The 19876-nt window shown below is 26.1% G+C and overlaps 1 protein-coding gene across 1 annotated transcript in view; it reads right to left on the bottom strand.

The window, feature by feature from the left end:
* The window catches only part of LOC107442710 (uncharacterized), a 59916-nt gene that overhangs the window by 1813 nt on the left and 38227 nt on the right, over positions 1-19876 (bottom strand). Inside the window, exon 3 of the transcript XR_001583910.3 lies at positions 498-624. The gene's annotated coding sequence lies outside the window, so the exon portion shown is untranslated. The remainder of the gene's footprint in view (positions 1-497; positions 625-19876) is intronic.

Genomic DNA, 19876 nt, shown 5'->3' with positions numbered 1-19876 from the left:
ATAAAATTTCTTTTTCGTGCAAATCCATAAAAAGTTTGATATTAAAATTATATTTGATTTTAAAATTATATTATACGATTATATTATAAAATTATATTATAAAATTATAATATAATATTCTTCCGAATTTAAAAATAAATTAATGTCCATAACTTTCAAAATTAAAAATAATTAAATAAATAACAACAATTTTGCAAAAACATTAAAGAACATAAGAATATTATTCAATAAAATTTTAGGTTACTTTGAATTTTCGATTTCCTAGAAATGTACTTTTAAATCGTTACTTTTTTTGTTTAGTACTTGTACTTTTACTTGTACTTTTTACTCGTTACTTTTTAAAATACGAACTTTTTACTTCTTACTCGTTACTTTTCTTAAAAATACTTGTACTTTTACTCGTTACTGTTTAAAAGTAACGTTGCCATATATGCATAAATGTATATCCTTTTCATTATTCATTCAATATATATTTTAAATACATTTTTTATTTTTACTTCTATTTCTTCATGGGACTATCCCAATGGTCTGAGTTGCCTTTGCTTTAGCGTCGCGTTGGTCTGTTTGTCTTTTCTCATTCTTCCGTTCCATTTATAGTCTGTTCTTTGTATTCATCATTCATTGCTAAAAAATATAAAATCAAGAACAACATAAATGCAGACTGTTTAATAATTATTTAGAATTACATATTTCGAGTTACTGATATTAAGGGACCGATCAAATATTTCGTAAGCATATTTTTAATAATTTCAGACTCTTCCTCCCCCCCCCCTTGTCATCAAAAATGAGCAAATTAGAAACCCCTCCCATATTAATGTAAGAAGGTTGCAATTACACCCCAACCCTGATTTTTTGCTTGAGCTTTGGCTTTTACTGTAGTTATCTAATTTAAGGATTAAATAAATTCAAATGAAAGATGTAAACTTAACGAAAAAAATATCTTTTGCTGTATTTTATAACATTTTGAGTTCAATATTCTTTAGGAATCTTTTGCTTACTTTTTTTGTGTTCAAATCTTATGACCCCTGAAAGTCTTTTAAGAAAATTTTTCTTTCCATGTACTACTTTTGTTCCGAATTTGAAAATTTCCACTTGCGCTTTTTCTGGTTACTTTTTCTTTTTTTTGATTTTTAAGAAAATTTTGAAAATAAGGGGATTTTAATGCCTTACGTAATAATTGCTCATACCCTTTCTCTCCTATGTCAGCAAAAGTAAGTAAATAACAACCCCGGTAGATGCTTACGTAATATTTAAACGGCTGTTATCGATAAAGCCTAACGTTTTTACTTGTGTTCTATTTTTATATATTTTTTTAAATGTCTATTAATTTTTAAATATAATTCTACTGAGTTTTACATAAAAAAGGAAATAGCTATTTTAGAAAATATGCCGTGATCACTTTTTCGAATGTGGCAGTGATGTTTTTCAACTGTTTTATATCACTGCCCAAAGTTATTAATTTACTGGATTATTATATTATTTAATTAGTTGCTAATTAAATCTAAATTTCTCCCTCTTTTTATACTTCCCATGAGGAGAGCTCGGCGCTTGACGTTGAGTCAAAACCTCTATGGTCAAAACGCCCGTTACCAGAAATTATTTTTCTCCAATACCCACCTGGAGAAAGACCTAAGTTATACAGGCATCTAATGGGCAGATTTTTTGGCCACTCTTTCAGGGCACTATATTAGATGGGCCAACGATGCTCCGACAGTAAAGGCAGATAGTACAGAGAATAAAGGAACATCCATGCCTTACCCGGGATTCGAACTCAGGGCCTTTCTGGTGTGAGGCCAGTTCCTTGACCCCTACACAGACCGGTCGGCTCTGGAATATTTTAAAATATATGTTTATTATTAAGAATACTTTAACTCAAAAAATTAAAGCTTAGCACATTTCAAAAGAATAAATGTGTCTGATGATATGCATTTTATAGGATTTTCTAACGAATTAATATTTGTAACAGAATAATTTAGAATTTTGTCACTTAAGGCTTTATTAATTCACATTACATTTCGAATAAAAAAGTAAGATTTTTTTTAAAATTTTAATAATCGATTTTAAATTTTACGGATTATACATAATATGAAAGAAGATAATTAAGTCAGGTTTTTTCTAATAAACTGCAATCCATTTTAACTAAAATTCAATTATTCATATTCTGAGAGAAGTTTTTTTTTTTCTGTTTAGAATTTATTTTCAGCTTTCAATGTGTGAAAAAAAAAAAAACGTTAGTTTAATATTTGTAGACATAGACACTTATTTATTTCTTTTCACTCAGTTTGAGATTTAGTTTCCTTCTTTGACCTTGCTCGGTTAATTTGATTGGTCGTTGTCTATTCTGAGACTAACCACATGTCATATCTTCGAATTAAGTTAATACATTTGTGTGTTTTGCTGATATTTCCTGCTTAGACTTTTTACTGATACAATATACAAATATCTTCTGTGGATTTCGTTTAATAAATTTGAAATAGTATGGCTGTTAATATTAAATGTAAGAAACTCTTTCCTATTGGGAGCTGTTCTTTTAACTGGGAAATCGAGAGATTTGCATCATCCCAAACAGATATGGAATACCGAAGTGAACCCTTTTATATTCACAAACTAATTCCTACACAGTTTTGTCTCTCAGCTAGACTTCTCTATTATGGCTCTAAATGTACGTTTTATTTAGATAAGTTTCAGCAAGGTGGCGTTAACCCTCGTAACTGGAAAGTTAATTTTAATATAACAATTCACACTATTTCAGATGAATATGCAGAACTGATTAATGAAGATTACCACGCTTATGAGGATATATCGCCGCACAGATGTTTTCGTCTTTTTGATGTATACATAAAAAGTGAATCCATAAGAATCCTAGACAAGGAGATTCCATTTAAAGAATATAATCTGAAATTAAAATGTAATTTCAAGCTTTTCTCCAATGATTCTGCTGCCTTTCCTTCAACTGTAAGCCCACCAACAACTAAACCAGAAGAAAGCAAAATGAACATTTGCTCTGATCTGTATGAGTCTAAAGAATTAAGTGACATAACCATTTCTATTGGAAAGGATAGACTGAAAGCCCACCAACTAATTCTCATGGCTCGTTCTCCAGTTTTTAAAGCGATGTTAAGCAGCAATTTACATGAATCCAAAACCAGAGATATTAAAATAACTGATGTGGACACGCGTACATTTGATTGCTTTTTAAAATACTTATATTGTGGGGAAATCGATGAGGTGAACTTTGATGCAGCATATTCTCTATACAAAATTGCCGATAAATATGATGTTGCTGATTTAAAACAAGAATGTAGGAATTTTTTAGAGGTTAATATAACAAAGAAGACTGTTGGTGATATTCTTGAGTTTGCTGATTTTTATGAAGATGTGTCATTGAAAGAAAAAGCTGTGGAATTCTTGAAGAATAACTTTACCGTATTGACGATTAAAAAATGGAGGAAATTATGCCAAAAAAATCCTGAGCTTGCTTCTGAAATACTCCACTTACTTACATCCGATTGCGAATAAAAATTGGTAAATTCAAATGAGGATTTTTAAAAAAACAAACTAGATTCAGTATTTTTGTTACAAAGTTCGTTTTTTAATTCAGAAAGAGCAGTAATTTTTTTGTATTGCTGTCGGAAATTTGATATAAAAAATTATATCATTAAGTAAAATTTTTGTTTCGTTTTCAAAATATTCTATTTTCAGTTAAACTTCTAGTATTTGATATTTTACTTTTGTGATTTGTGAAGGGGTGATTTTTTATTTTATTTTAAAGAAGCGGTTTTGTAAAATATTACTTATTACTCCAGTGATTTATCTGCAATTTGCGCTTATTATGTTTTTCATTTTTTGCTTGAATACTTTATCATATTTAGTTTTTCATATTTGATTTTAAGTTAAAATTATTTTTTGTTTACTTGATAGAAAAAGCTGTGGATTTCCTTAAGTATAACCTTTCTGAAATGATAGTTAAAATTATCCAGCAAAAATCCTGACCTTGTTTTTAAAATATATTTTTTTACTTACATCCATTTTGGATAAAAGTGGGTAAATTCAAACGAAAATTCAAGTTATTGAGTTATCTGTAATCCTAAATTAAATCGTAAAGAAATCAAATTTTTTGTTATTGTTCGCGGAAATTTAATGTTATAAGAAGTTTTGTCTTTCATTAATTTTTTTCTTTCTTTCTTAGTTTCGTGTTCGAAATCAATCTATTTCTAGTAAAACTTCTAGTGTTTAAATTCATTTTACTTATGTGATGTGTGAAATATTAATGCTGGTGTGATTTTTTTAATAAGGGAACGGTTATGTAAAATATTACTATTGTGAAGTATTATTTATTACTCAAGAGAAAGTGCAATTTACGTTCTTTTAACACTAATTCCTACTTTTCGTAATATTCCTACTTTTAAATGCTAATAAAAGTTAATTTAAGATTTTTATTTTTATGCTTGTATACTTTATCATGCTTAGTTTTTTCAGGTTTGATTTTAAATAAAAATTTTATTTTTTGTTTACTTTTAGTGCGTACATAATACTTAGTGTAAGTCCGAATAATTATTAATAAAATCATTGTTGATAAGAAGTACAACTGTCATCTAGAATTGAATTTAAATTATCTGATTTTTTTATGGTTAGGTTATGTCATAACATAATAATTATCGAAATAACTTTATTTTTACTTTGTTAATTATATAGCTAGTCTTGTTAAAAATTTAGTAAACATTAAACCTGGTACTAAGCTTTTAAAATACTATTAATTTTTGCCACTTTTAAGTAATTATATTCTATGTTCCTTAAATTTTGGGTCAGTATGAAAATTGGTATTTATATTTACATATCTGAATTAATTTTATGTATGTTTTAATTTATAATTAAAAAAATTTACATTGCATTTTATTTGCATGCATATCTATCTTGTTTTATTATCAATTTACATTTATCTTTTAAAACCTAATGAAAAATTTACGCTAAATATAGAATTTTTTTTGTCAAAATTCTCATTATTGCACACTTTGTCATAAAAAATGTATGCTAAATGTAGAATATTAAATGTTTATTATGTTGTACATTTTATTTGTATGCATTACAATCTTTTATTATCAGTTAGAATTTTGTTGATAAAATTCTCATTATAGCATACTTTGCCTCTCATAGCATTTTCATATTCGGATAAATTTTAATTGTAAATAATATTACTTGTTAGTTTTAGTTTTGAAATGTCAATTAAGTTGTCCATTATAATACATATTTCAATCTTGTATTATTATCAATTTGCATTTATCTTTCAAAAGCTAATAAAAGGTTACGCTAATTGTAGAATTTTTTTGTTAAAATTCTAATTATTGCATACATTGCCTCTCATAATATTTTCGTACTCGGATAAATTTTAAATGTAAATAATATTATTTGTTAGTTTTAGTTTTGAAATGTTTGTTCATTTTAATGCATATTTCAATCTTGTTTTATTATCAGTTTGCATTTATTTTTCAAAAGCCAGTCAAAAATGTATGCTAAATGTAGAATTGTTTTGTTAAAATTCTCATTATTGCATACTTTGCCTCTCATAACATTTTCATATTCGGAAAAATTTTAAATGTAAATTAATTTGTTAGTTTTAGTTATGAAATGTTTGTTCTTTATAATGCATATTTCAATCTTGTTTATTATCAGTTTGCATTTATCTTTCTAAAGCTAATGGAAAATTTATGCCTAATTTTAGAATTTTTTTGTTAAAATTCTCATTATTGCATACTTTGTCTCTCATAGCATTTTCATTTTCGAATAAATTTTAAATGTAAATAATATTATTTGTTAGTTTAAGTTTTGAAATGTTTGTTCATTTTAATGCATATTTCAATCTTCTTTAGTAAACTTGCATTTTACTTTCAAAAGTTAATGAAAAATTTATGCTAAATGAAGAATTTTTTTTCTTCAAAATTCTCAAAAATTCACGCTTTGTCTTTCATTGTATTTTTATCTTATTCAAATTAATAATTTTAAGTGTAAATAATATTCGTTAAGTTTAGTTTTGAAATACTTATTAAGTTGTCCTTCAAGCATGTTTTACAATTATTGTTTGCAAAACAGACAGGTGCAAATATGTATCTAATCAATTTCATTAAATTTACCATATAGAAAAGAATAAAAATACTATGGTTTTGTAAACAGTTCATTATGTAATTGTGTATTTACATTTTTTATTAAATAAAATGTGCGTTTTTCTTCCTAATTAACTGTGTAGTTAATATTTTAGTGTAAATGGGAAGAAAATATTTTACAGTTGTAGAATATCTCTTTTTCTAGGTATGGATTATTGCTGAATAGTATTTTCATCAATTATCAATATTATGCAGTGATATCATATAATTTTTTTATTATTTTGGAATTTAAAGCAACATATTTGAATAAAAATTTATTAGTAATTTATAAAGAATTAAATACCCGTTTCTTAATTTCATACAGCGCTTAAAATTGACTTTAAAATAACTTCCCACCTTTTAAATAATTTTTTTTGTTTTTGAGTTATGCCAGGTTATTATCCAATTATGTAAGTAACTGTTTATGACATTTTTTTTCCATTCTGTATTATAATAAAATTTTATGTAAATTGATTAGATAGATATTTGTATTTGTACCATAAGGTATACATTATGTAAGTATTTTTCTGATTATACCTTGAAGTATTTTGAACTCAAGAATTAATCTACCAATTTTTTGCAAAATATTTCAATTCAAGTTTTATTGCAAATATAAAAATTAGCATTAGTAGTTTCATATTTCGTAGATTACGGCTACCTCTTATATTTTGGATGATATAAATCCGAATCTATTGAATAAAAAAAGGTATGTTTTTAGAGAGAAAGTTTTTGTGTCTGGTTAAAATATTGTTAGCACTAATTAATCTAACTAACTAGTAATATTTCAGATCACCCCCTCCAACCACTAAGATTGAGTCCTAGAACGTGAAGATCTGATCATTAGATCTAAAGTTATTCAGGGTGGACCATTTTTTTCCCCGCACAATATACAATTCATTTGTAAGACTTGTTCAATATTATAAATAAGCTACATTTTCAACTTGTTTTGTTGAACGTTATGGGTAGCACTCAATGATTTTATAAGTAAGATGCTCTGGATCAAATAATAATTATAAAAACTCATTTAAAGTTTACATCTGGAAACAAATATAAGTACAGTACAGAACCCGTTATCCGGAAATCAGAAAACCGGAAAACCAAAAAACCGGAACGAAATTTGAGAAATTTTCCCGCCATTTTTTTAAAAAATATTTTTTTTTCCTCATAAGATTTTAGGATTTTTCTTTCTTTTTTGAAAGATGTTTACCTTACCATCACTTTGGAAATAACAATTAGTGTATTACTTCATCGTTTTTTCTTCTTTTTAAGATTTTTAAGATTATTTCCATAATTTTTTTTTTTTTTAGTTGGGTTTAACAATAAAGAAAACGGCTTTTTGTAGTGATTCAGAAAACCGGAAAAATCAGTTATCCGGAATAGCGATGGTCCCGATCGTTCCGGATAATCGGTTTCCTACTGTAATAGGTTGAGTTTAAAATACGACATTAGTAAAAATTGTAATTTATAAGTTAGATGGACCATATGTTGTTGCCGCAACGAACAGCGTCTATCCTTAAATCGTTAAGGGTCGAATTTTAATATCTCATTGTATTTTTGTACATTACAAACATTACATTGGTACATTACATTTGTACATTACAAATAGAGCTAAATTTTGCAATTGTATTATTTTACATTAGTCAATATTTTTGTTTCTCAAGTAAAATAAATAAACATTCTTAATATAAGGTAAAAAATAATCATTGTTTATATAAATAACAGTTGATATTATTTTTTTGATACGCTACCGATAATGTATTTTCTTATATATATATATATATATGTATTGTCTGAGACTGGGCGATGTAAGAAATTCTATATCAAAATATATCGTCTGTCGCGACATACGATCCCCGCCAGCCGAAGACGCTCCGTGTAGTAAATGGTGACTGATGCACGCTAAATCTATCGAGTCACGAAGTCCTCCATGTTCCCAAAACAAATACCTCTGGGGGTACTGATCCAGGAGTTTCCTTGTCTTCTGGATTGGTTCAAAATTACAAGGCTAAGGAGTTGAACATTAGTAGTCGAAAACCCAAAATTGGGTCTTCTGTTCAACGACGGTTATTATATAAAATAAAAAATTGTGCAATCAGAAACTTTAAATCAATCCAAAAGCAGTAAAGCTATAACAAAAGTAAATGTTAATAATAAAAAATACTTTAACAACATCTATAAAATCCTTTATATTGTTTATTTAAATAATAAAAATGGATTGACTTAAAATAGAATTAGTAAAACTATAAGTAAAAACAAGCGTAAGCTTTGTTTCAGCTTTTTTTTTAAATTATAGACGACTAAAAATTTAATATTTTCAAATACTAATTTAATTCTATCAAAACATTTTACATGTATTCTAAGAAAGATTTTTTAAAAAAAAGATGCGTGAAAAACAAACAAGTAATTGTTCATTTAAGTCAAGCGTAATTTTAAATTATAAAGTCTTGACTAATGATTAATGATTATATTCCATACGTAATAAATGCAAAAATTAATGTAAGTTTAGTTTTCTTTCTGTCTTTTTTAAAAATATAAAATAAACTTCTATTAGTTTGAAAATGTATGGAATTTTCGACAACGTATTTAACTTACATGTATTGGATGAATATTAAAATAACAAAATTAATAGTACTATTGTTTATTTATTAAAAAAACACTACAAGTAAACATCATTTTTTCTTTTCGAAAATAAAAGCACTTGTAATTATAGTTAAAAATAGGATTAAGAAATTTGATAACAAATTTGTAAAATTATGAAGAAAAAAGGATTTGAAAAACCAACCGAATACACCTAAATTAAACAAAACGATTTTTTAAGAAATGGTTTTCAATTTTTTTTTATTTATTTCAGATACTAATGTTGGATTGACTTATAACAGAATATTAAATAAATAAATGTAACTAAGATTTATTAGGTTAAAAAAAATGAAATTCTATCAAATTATTGCCAATGATTGAATTAAAAAAATGAAACAAAAAAAATTTTTATAACAAAAACTGAAAAAACATTTTTTTTAAAAAAAAAACTGCGATTTCTGATTCAGTTTTTCCCATGCTATTTAACATCACGATTCGAAACGATGACCATCTTCGTAGCTAGGTGAAATCAACATCGTCTTCATGAGAGCTAAATTATTATATAAGAGATTTCGCGAGAAACCAAAACCGCTATATTGGATTGACGATGTAAGTTTTAAATCGATATTTTGCGATGTATCGATTACGGCCTAGTCCCATTGATTCAGATTTATTATCCACTAATGATGGAGATTTTGATAAACTTCTGTTTGTTATCGTTATCCGGCGACCTGTATCAACCAGATTCAGGCGTTATACTTACGTGTTATTGAACTTTCAGTATCGGAAAGTACTAGAAATGAATACATATAATTTACGAATTTTTTTTCGTTTTTTGACGAAATCGTTCCTGGGAAATACTTTGAATGGAAATTTTATTAAATTGAGAGATCCATTTTATTCACTTAATTTGGGGTTATGAATTTTAATAAAAGCTTTAAGATTAAAGCAATTGATTAGGAAATATAGAATAAATTAATACTCCTCATTGTTAGGAAAAGAATCCGCGACCTCTATAACGCTATATATATCCGCTGCCCTCTTGTTAGAACGCTAACCCCTGTACCATTCCGTCATACAGTGGAAAGGTTTTAAAATAATATAATAAAAAAAATTGTCGGAGAACTTCGAATTTGGTGTGGTGCGATGATTAAGTATGGTAAGTAATTACAATATGAGGATAATTAGGCATTTTTTTAATAATACTATGGTTATGGTGGATTTAATCGCTTACATTAATCTTTTAATTAAAATTTAAACAAAAGAAAACATTTACAAATGTCGGATAGAAAAAAAAAGTTTTTTTTTTCTTTTAGCCTGAGAATTATTTTTCGAGAATCATTTTGAATATATTTGAAATCCTCCAAGATTAAGGAATATAAAAATAAAATATTAGTAAAAACTGGTATTCAAGGTGTTCTGTTATAGCCTCTCATATTATAAATATCTTAAATCCCTTTTTAAAAATGGGGTTAAAAAGTATACAGATTAGTGGGCGCAAATTTATTGAAAAAAGATTAAAAAAACAGAAAAGGAATCAGAATCTAATAAATTACATTTCAAGAAGGCGTGAAAAAATAACAAAACCAGTTTAATTGTCAAAGGCAGTTTGAAGGTGTTTTCTTAGTCGCTTCTTATCTATTCTTAGTTACTTCAGGCAATGAAATATGTTTCGATGTTGTCCACCTTCGACTTTCTTTTTTCGATTTTAAAAAATTATTTTCCTTGCTTTATTATCTATTGCGATTTAAATTTGAGCTTTTTAAAATTCATTTTTAAAAAGGAATACCAGAAATACATAATAAGGATGATAGTAATGCAACTTCCTGCATTCAGGGTGAAATCAAAAACTATTAAATCAAATAAAAAACTTATACTTTCATCTTATTTATTACTATCACTGTGAAAATTAATCTTAATTGTTTTTTTTTTTCAATGATTTTTAAAATTTTTGTATGCATTTGTGTAATAAAATGGAAATAAAAATAGTGAACTTAAGGAATTATATTTTTTATTTTTTTAATTCATTGATATAATTGTTTTACATATGGAAATATGCTCCTAGGAAAAGTTGATAAAGGAAAAAAAATGTGTAAAATTTGTATCCGTTTTTCTCATTGCAATAATGTAAATTTGTGCTATGCAGTATGGTTTTTAATTAAATAACTATATATATTTCACGTATAAAAGCTTAAAATAAAACCTTTAGATATTAAAATTTTATCGATCGCTGTTGGTTAGAAGGCTTCAAAAATTACAAGTCCTGTAAGCTATAAAGAAAAAAATACCTACTCGAACTACTAAAAGAAAAAAATTTTAGATAGATTTATAGATTTAGTAAATAAGATAGTATTAGATAGATTTAGTAAATAAGAAAAATTCTTAATATTTGAATTATATAATAAAAAAAAAATTTAGATTTAATTATTTAATGAAAAATCTCATAAACTACTGATGTTATCTTCAGATAAAATGCAAATAATTTTAAATTGATAATCTTGTGTATAAATTAAATTGTTGAATTGTTATTATTAATAATTGTTTTAAAGGTTTTTAAAATTATCTGCAATTAATATAACCGTTTCTACTTTTAGAGAAGTATCCATTTAGTTTTTTCATAGTTTTCTATTTGTATAAAACATTAACTGCTTATTTTTGTTACGTAATTGATTCTCTAAGTTCATTTTTGTTTCATCGTATTATTAAAAAATCATAAACCATCCCTCTACTACATCATTGACCTCGTTCATGCTTATTTATATTTTAGAGAAATGAAACAAAACAAAAAATGCTCAGTCATCGTTTTTAAATATTTTTATTCAGTTCCAAAGGAAGAATCAGAATATTAATAAAATACTAACGCTCCGATTCCGGAAAATTCCCTTCGACCTTGATAGAAAAATTCTAATCCAATCAGCTTCTTGATTTCGGCTTTTTCGTTAGATTATTTTTTTTTATTCACTACTTGAAAGTAGATGATAATTCTTATTTAAGGGTTATTCCAGATATTGATTTCATTGTGGAAAAAGCATGGCTACAGAAGTTACTCCCACGGAATGTCGGAATAGGCTGTATGATTCTTATAATTTGACGTGGAAGTTCTCAAAATATCAGTTTTGGTCTGAGAGTGTTAAAACTGCTGCATTTTCACCGATTTCTGGTTCTGATCTTACATTTCATTTTGAAATTTGGTATAAAGAATTTTTTCTTAAAGATGAAACTGTAGAAAATTTAAAAATATGTTTCGTAAAATCGTGTGGAGTTAATATTCCGCGACATATGAAGATGGATATGAAACTCTCCATAAATCACCTATTTGATGGTAGTGTATTTAAAGAGTACAAGCGAGATAGCCTCAGCGTAGAAATAATGGGTATGGTAACTGTTGCAAATGAAATTTTCAAAGCCACTAATTATGTAAATTTTACACGCAAAACTATCCTTGGCGACTTTAATTTGAATTGTTGTTTGATGTTTTATGATCATTTCAATTCACTTGAAAACTATTACAAGAGTATGCGTTCGTTGAAAAACTTGCAACAATTTACCACTGATTTCAGTTGTTTGTACCAAAGTGGTCAGCCAACTGTACCGGAGGTAGTAGAAGATGTTGGCAAGAAAGCCAAAAGGGCAAAGAAACGTGCAGCGGAAAAAGAATGTGTGATAATATTCCCAGAAGCTCTTAGGGTCCAACAATCCGGCAATTTATTGCATGACCTGAAAATAATAGTGAACAATCAAACGTTTAATGCTCACAAATCTATTTTAGCTGCCCATTCGCCTGTAATTTTCCAAATGTTGTGTCACGAATTCCAAACAAGTGTTATTTACATCCGTGGATTTTCTACTGAAACAACTGGGTGCTTCATTAAGTATTTGTATACTGGTGAAATTGACGACAAATCTTGGTCAACTATCCAAGAGCTGTATTCGATGGCTTTTAAATATGATGTTCGTACTTTGATGCGAGATTGTGGTGAAATATCAGCCACGTTTTTGTCTGTGGATACTGTTTGTGAAATACTTAAAATGGCGTACGAGTACAGAGATGATTTTTTGAAATTAGAAGCAACGAAATTTGCCTTAAAACATATTAAAAAGTTAATTCTTAAGGTTGAGTGGAAAGATATGATTAATTTAAATCTACAAATCGGATATGATGTGATGAAGAAATGTGCGCTAAAGTTGGACTAAATTGGATTTAACTTTTAAGAATAGGTGACATTTTTTTTTCTTCTTGATAGTTTTTTTTTTAATATTTTAAGTACCTTTAATTTATATTTGATTATTTTCAAACGATTATAATCAATAACTTAAAAGCTTTAATTAAAATTTCTCTTTTATTTGTTTGTGAAGATGATCGAAATTATATAGACGAAATGTTTCCTTTAAAGAACATTAAACGAATTCAGTCTTTTCTGTTGCATTTTAAGGTTTTTTCGATTGGATTGTTGTATAATTTTTAAAAAAAAATTTTTATTTTTTATTTATGTTCAAGTTACTACATTAAAAAAGTTTTAAGTTGTTCATTGTAAAAAGCATTTTTTCTATATTTTTTTTAGTTTTTTACACCTATTTTTTATAATTTTATTCAATTCCTGGAAGGATTTGTTACTTAAAATACTTGATTTCAATTATTGAAGATTAGGTGTGAGAAGTTTTCAACTTGATACATTGTCTCAATAGAGTTAAAAGCATTAAGATTTTAATGTAAATATCATTTTGATAAGTTCTTTTATTATTTTTTGATATATTTCCTCCTTGTATTAAATACATTCTTTCCTTATGTATATTTCTTTCTATATATTCTTTTCCATATATTCCTTCCTTATTTGTTATATATATTTCCTGTGCTTTTCTTCTTTTTTCTTTCATTGATAGTAGTTCTAAGAAACATTTAAAATATTTTTTCTTATAATTTTCATTTCTTGATGTTGAATATGATATGCATGTGAATAAAAAATATTTCAATATTTTTTGTTATCTTTCTATATTCCAGTACTTTTCTTTATTTATAAATGATGCAAAATTTTTCTTGAGGCTTTTTTTATATCTTTCTATATTTAATATTACACTAAAAGCAGTTAAAGTTTATATGAAATTATTGTTTTCTTAGAATATTTAATTTCTCTTTTTCGATTGTGCTGATGATAACGATTGTAATGTAATAATTTTACTTATTTTGTGATTAATAACTTCCATAGCCACATATTGCTTTTGATTATTATGTAATAATGTTACAGTTTTTAACTATTGAAAAATAATTTCCTAATTGCCATACAGAAATTTTAAATAATAATTCATGTTAAGAATATTTGTAATAATGTTTGTCAAAGTACTTCTACTTTTTTAATTCAGATTTATTAAATAGTTTCAAAATTATTTTGTTAATGATTGTATTGATCTCATTTTGTAAAGCCTAAATAAATAATAACAGCTTAACTTCGTTTTTTTCCTTCAAACATACTGTATGATGTTAAACATCTGTTTTCTCTTATATTCAGTAACTTAAAAATTATTATGAGTTAACAGTTTTCCGTTCTTATTTTTAATGAATAATTTTCATGTTAAGACAAGCTGCTGTAATTTTTACAATGTAGTCTAAGGATGTAACTAATATTCGTCTGCTTTAAGTATTGAATCATGATTAATTTATACTGAGCCATAAGTTTAGCACTGCTGATTTTTTTAAAGTTGTATTCAATGTGATTCAATGTAAGTCTATTTAGTAATTTTTTCTTTGCTTGCTTTTTTTTGTTTGTGCTGCATTTTAACGTAGCGTTTCTTATAGCTTATATTCTTTCATTGTCACTTTTTTCCTGTACAGTAAGACAGATAATTAGGTAACCTGTTAAGTGTGATTCTCAACGTAAAAGTTGCATTTCAGAACTAAAAAAAAATTTTCTATTCCTGATTCTTCATTAACTTTTCTTTTTATCAGCATATTTATTATGACAGAATTTTTAAAGAGAGTTTCTAATGAGCGTTATTAATTTATTGTCACTTTTTTCTAAAAATATGGCATTATGAAAAAGTTATATTATGAATTTAATGCTAAAATTTTTTGTTTGAAAATTATATAGGACTTTTGTTTTGGTTTCGATATAGCTCTTTCTATTTTAAATTTTTTTTTTTATAAACGTTTCTATTGTGACGTGGTAATTAAAAGGGTTTCTATCAGATTTTATACTTCGCTTTTTTTTATAAAAAATACTGTAATTGGAAAATTAAGACGTTAAAATTTAAAATTTTCTTTAAGAAAATAAGATCGATGTTTATTTGTTCTGTTTTGCTTTTGTATATAATTTTTATGGACGTTTTTATGATGGGACAACATTTTTAGAAGTGTTTCTGATAGTATATTCTAATCATCATGTCTCTTTTAACGTTTTATGGACAATTTTTTTTTTACAGAAAAAATAATATTTGCCATTCGAGTTTTGTTTTAAGAATTAAAGGATATTATAACTTGATTACTTTCAGCTTTATTTTTTAAGTTTTTTTTCAATAGTGGATACTCACTTTTTTCTATTTGTTTTAAATACTTTTATTTCCCCTTATAAATTTATCTTAAATATTTTCATTATAGCTTTATTTTCCATTACCTCATACTAATAACACAGCTAAGCTCTGATTATTTTTCTCTAATGACTAAACTTATGTATAAAAATATCTATATATAATATATATATAATTTATTAATGATTTTTTTAAAAAAAGAATGTTGCTATTCAGTCGTCGAATATTCGGTTGACTTTTTTGGCCGATTGTTTGGCCAAATCTTTATTCGTTACACATCCCCAATATAATCTATAGCATAATAATGGTTTTAATTTCTAATTACAAAGAACAACTATATATCCAAGAAAGTAAGTATTGATTATCTTAAAGTAAGTATTGATTTGTGTTAAACAATTACTTCAATTAAAAACACCTTTTGGTTCGCAGAAATAATTAAGAATTATTTTGTACATAATAATAATGTAATCTCAAACTTCAGGGGACAAAATTTAAATATCACCATGAAATAAAGTTTTAATTGGTTCTAACCTAAATTATTATTATTATCAATATTAATTTAAATTTATGTCTGTCAGTGTTTCTTTTAATATCTTATTAAGATTAAGAATTGAGTTACATATATAAATATTGTATTTTATTTTTCTGTTTTCAAATAGTTATGCATTTAAGCTTAAAATTTTGTGAAACATATTCTTATCTAAATTATATTGCACTTAAATGACAGAAAAATGTGAAAACTTTTTTTTATCACGTTATTAAAATAAATTCTTGATATTTGTTATGGAATAGGAATTCTAAAGAATATTTGATATAGAATATTTGTTACGCATTTTCTTTTAATGTACACATAAATATTTTGCCAAACTCATTTCATTTACTTTTTAAAATGCTAGTTTTATTTTTTTTTAGTAATTTTTTTAAATTCTGTGAAATTATTCTTCATATAAATAAAAAATACCTTAATAGCTATTCGAAAAACATGTCAAGGGTGTTGAATACAGGACACATGGTGTTTCATATTATCATTAAGTGTCATGCACCACTCTGCATGTATGAACCCTTTTACGAATAATGTTGCTCCCTACCAACACAACTAGGACGGATTCTCTTAATATTCTTTTTTGGTTGTTACGAATTTTAATTTTAATTTTTTATAACAAACTAGGGAACAATTCTTTTTTATATGTTTAGTACTCATGCAATAAATCGCGTCTTAAGCATTTTCTTCAAGAGGTAGCTTTAGCTTTGTGTCAATTTGAAGGTAAGAGTTTCAATGGGAAACCTGCAAATGACGTAATGTGTGTATCTCGATCCTGATTGATTATTGAAACGTGGCATTGTTTACGTTAGCAACTGTTTTTTCCATTCTATTTCGAGTTAGCCAAGCCCATCAAGTATCAATTCACTTTAAGTGACGCATTCTAAATTCTTTCACAAAGATTTCAATTTTTTCACTAAATATTTACGTATAGACTTAACATAAAGACAAACATGAAGCCATGTGGAGCATCAACAAACTGATTATGCATCGAAGCTGCCAGGTACCAAAACAAAAATATATCATGGTTGCAATAAAATACATAAATAATAAATCTAGAGTTAAGTAAAAGAAGTAGACGTGAAAAAAATTTTATTTCAACAAATTCGATGCGCGATACGTATTTTATTAACTTACCGTTAATTAACATTCTAACTAAAGAAGATAAACTTAGCTTAACTTTAATACTCTAATTTGCTAATAAAGATAAGCTGACGTCATAAATCGCATGTGTGGGTATGTGAGATCTTCCTCTTGAAGTGCAAGTACCCAATTACATTGGCAATGTGACATAGGGTGTATCGTGAAGGGAGTCACGCTTTTGTTTTTAGAAAACTTGCTTAATTTAAATTTTTATCTGTATGTAACGTATACATATGAAAAATAAATATGCATATATACATAAAACTGAAAATAAAGAAACAGTTCTAAAAACACAAAAAGCATGCCCTTCTCACGTTACACCTATGCAACCCTGTAATTAATTATTTATAATTGATTAAAAAATAAATTATAAGAATCACTTGCTTTAAAATAAATGATACAGAAATGTTCAAAAATTTCATTTTTTTCATCTCAAAGTACTAAAATCTTCTATATATATTTCTGTTCGAATCAATTTTTCCACTAGTCTCTTTTAATCACTTGTATGTATTAAAAGTTTATTCTATTTAATTTCCATGAGTTAAAAATGAAAAAAAGAGTAAAATGCTTTACTTTGTCACGGTAAGTTCAATAAATCAATATTTAAATTTCTTTAGAGTATAGAATATTTATCAAATTTCGATACTGTTGCATACACTTTAAAATCCTACAAAATTATTTAGTTTTTCAAATAATTCATTTCTGATGCATATTACCAAAGCAGTTGCTTTTATGATAAACATTAATGAAAAAGTTAATGATTAATAATAATTATTTCATTATTTAAACAAGCAAGTAAGTACCTCGTTATTATTTTTCTTGAATTTATTTATTACGATATTTGTAATATTTCAATCTTATGTTACTGGTTCTTAAAAAATATTGTTGAATTTTCCTAATTTACTTATAAAAGTATATAAGAAAATTTTACTTATAAAAGAATATAAGAAATATATTAAAATCAATGAATATTATTATTATAAGGAGCAGTAACAAAAAATTATTTAAAAAAATATTAGGAAGATTGTTCAAATAGATTCTACTTTTAGCAAGTTATAATAGTTTTAAATTTAACACCTCTTTTTATTTAACATTAATTTATGCAAGGTGTTTTGAAGGGTAGCCCATAAAATTCATTTTCAGAAACCTTGTCAAAAATGAAATCAAATTATACTATTAATTTCATTTATATCAAAGTGAATGAAATTTGAATAGTAAAGCTTAAGTCATATTTAAGCAAAGTGGAGAAAAATTATTAAAACTTTAAGAACTGTGATTGATAAAAAGCAGATTAAATACACCAAAACCTCTTCGAATACAGCAAAAAAAAAAAAATCTTAAGTACAGGTAAAATGCAACAATTACAAACACTTTCAAATTACGCCAGGTAATTAAACTATTTTTGATATTTTCAATCCTGGTTTCCTTAGGTTACTAAAAATCAGCAATACTTCAGCAATATCTTCATTTTTGTTCCTTATTTGCTCAAATAAATATTTATAAGTGATCCTTGATGTATATATTTAATCACTTTATTTTTCACAAGAATACTAATTATTAAGGTAAAATAATAATTATTTTCGAATAAAAAATTTAATATTAACCATTTTCTTTGCTTCCATGGGTAAAAATTAAGCCTTCATTCACTTATTCATTAATCGCTTTTTTAATATTGATAACAATATTTATGATAATTATATTAAGATAGATAAAATAACTTTTATATTCGGAAAAGACAGTTGCTTATTAACTTCTCTGTTTCACTATTCACCTTTTCTAATGATGATAATAATATTTATAATTAATAAGATAAATAATATAATTAAAATAAAAATTATTTTCAGGTAAAATAGGTTATTAACTGTTAGTTAGCTTCCATTAGGTAAAAACTAAGCATAACTTTACTTTTTCTAATATTGATACACTTTTTTTAATATTGATAACAATATTTATTCAGAATAATTATTAAGATGGATAAAATAATTATCCATTTTCGAAAAACAATTGGTTATTAACCGTGTGATTATTACCATGGGTAAAAATGAAGTACAACTTCACTTTTTCTAACATTGATAACAATATTAATTATTAAGATAGATAAAACAATTATGATAAAGATTGTTTTCTGGAAAAATAATAGGTTATTAACCTTTTTGCTTTTGGGGGAAAAAATTGAGCATAACTTCATATCCAGCTTCAGGAAAATCTTTCACTAATTGCTTCCAAATTTCAGAAGCTATCAAATCCTCCATATGACCGGCAGCAAAATTTTTAGCAATTTGTTTAAAATTATCATCATCATACTTATACGCTATTCTGAGAGCATCGCACACATTATCCAAAGTTAAAAGTTGAGAAATTTTTAACACACACTCTTGCTTCAACGCAGAGACATCATACAAATGCGCTAAAAGATAAAGTTCCTTCATTTCAGTAAAACCCACATCCGATTGCTCTCCAATCTTTCCTGAGTAAAGATATTTTAAAAAATGTTCGAAAATTCCAAACGAGACATCACCTACATCGATGCAATTAGTTGTAGATTCTTTAAAATCAGTAGTTAACATTTTCATTAACACAGAAGAGTGAGCTGCAAGAACGATTTTGTGAGCTGGAATGGTTTTTTTGTCCACATTAATTTTAACATCGCTAAAAGTACTTGAAGAACAAAAATCTTGAACGTCCCCAGCGAAATCCTCTAAATTTTTCACCCATCTCTGATAGTGTGATAAAAGTTGAGGAGAATAAAGACGATCAAAAAAAGTCATGTGACAATCAAGAATAAAACCAGATCTGATGTATTCGTGATTTATATTATAATTATCTCCTTGTGCCTTAATAATCTCACTTCTAAAGTTATAAATCTCCATTTCAGCTACCTTCGTGCGAAATGGTAACTTGTACTCCTTGAAAAACGAATTAGAATTATAATTCAATCTCACATCAACTGTCATTTCCA

This window comes from Parasteatoda tepidariorum, chromosome 10 (assembly GCF_043381705.1).
Source record: "Parasteatoda tepidariorum isolate YZ-2023 chromosome 10, CAS_Ptep_4.0, whole genome shotgun sequence".
NCBI classification, from domain to species: Eukaryota; Metazoa; Arthropoda; class Arachnida; order Araneae; family Theridiidae; genus Parasteatoda; species Parasteatoda tepidariorum.
This window is presented reverse-complemented; position numbering and strand designations above follow the sequence as displayed.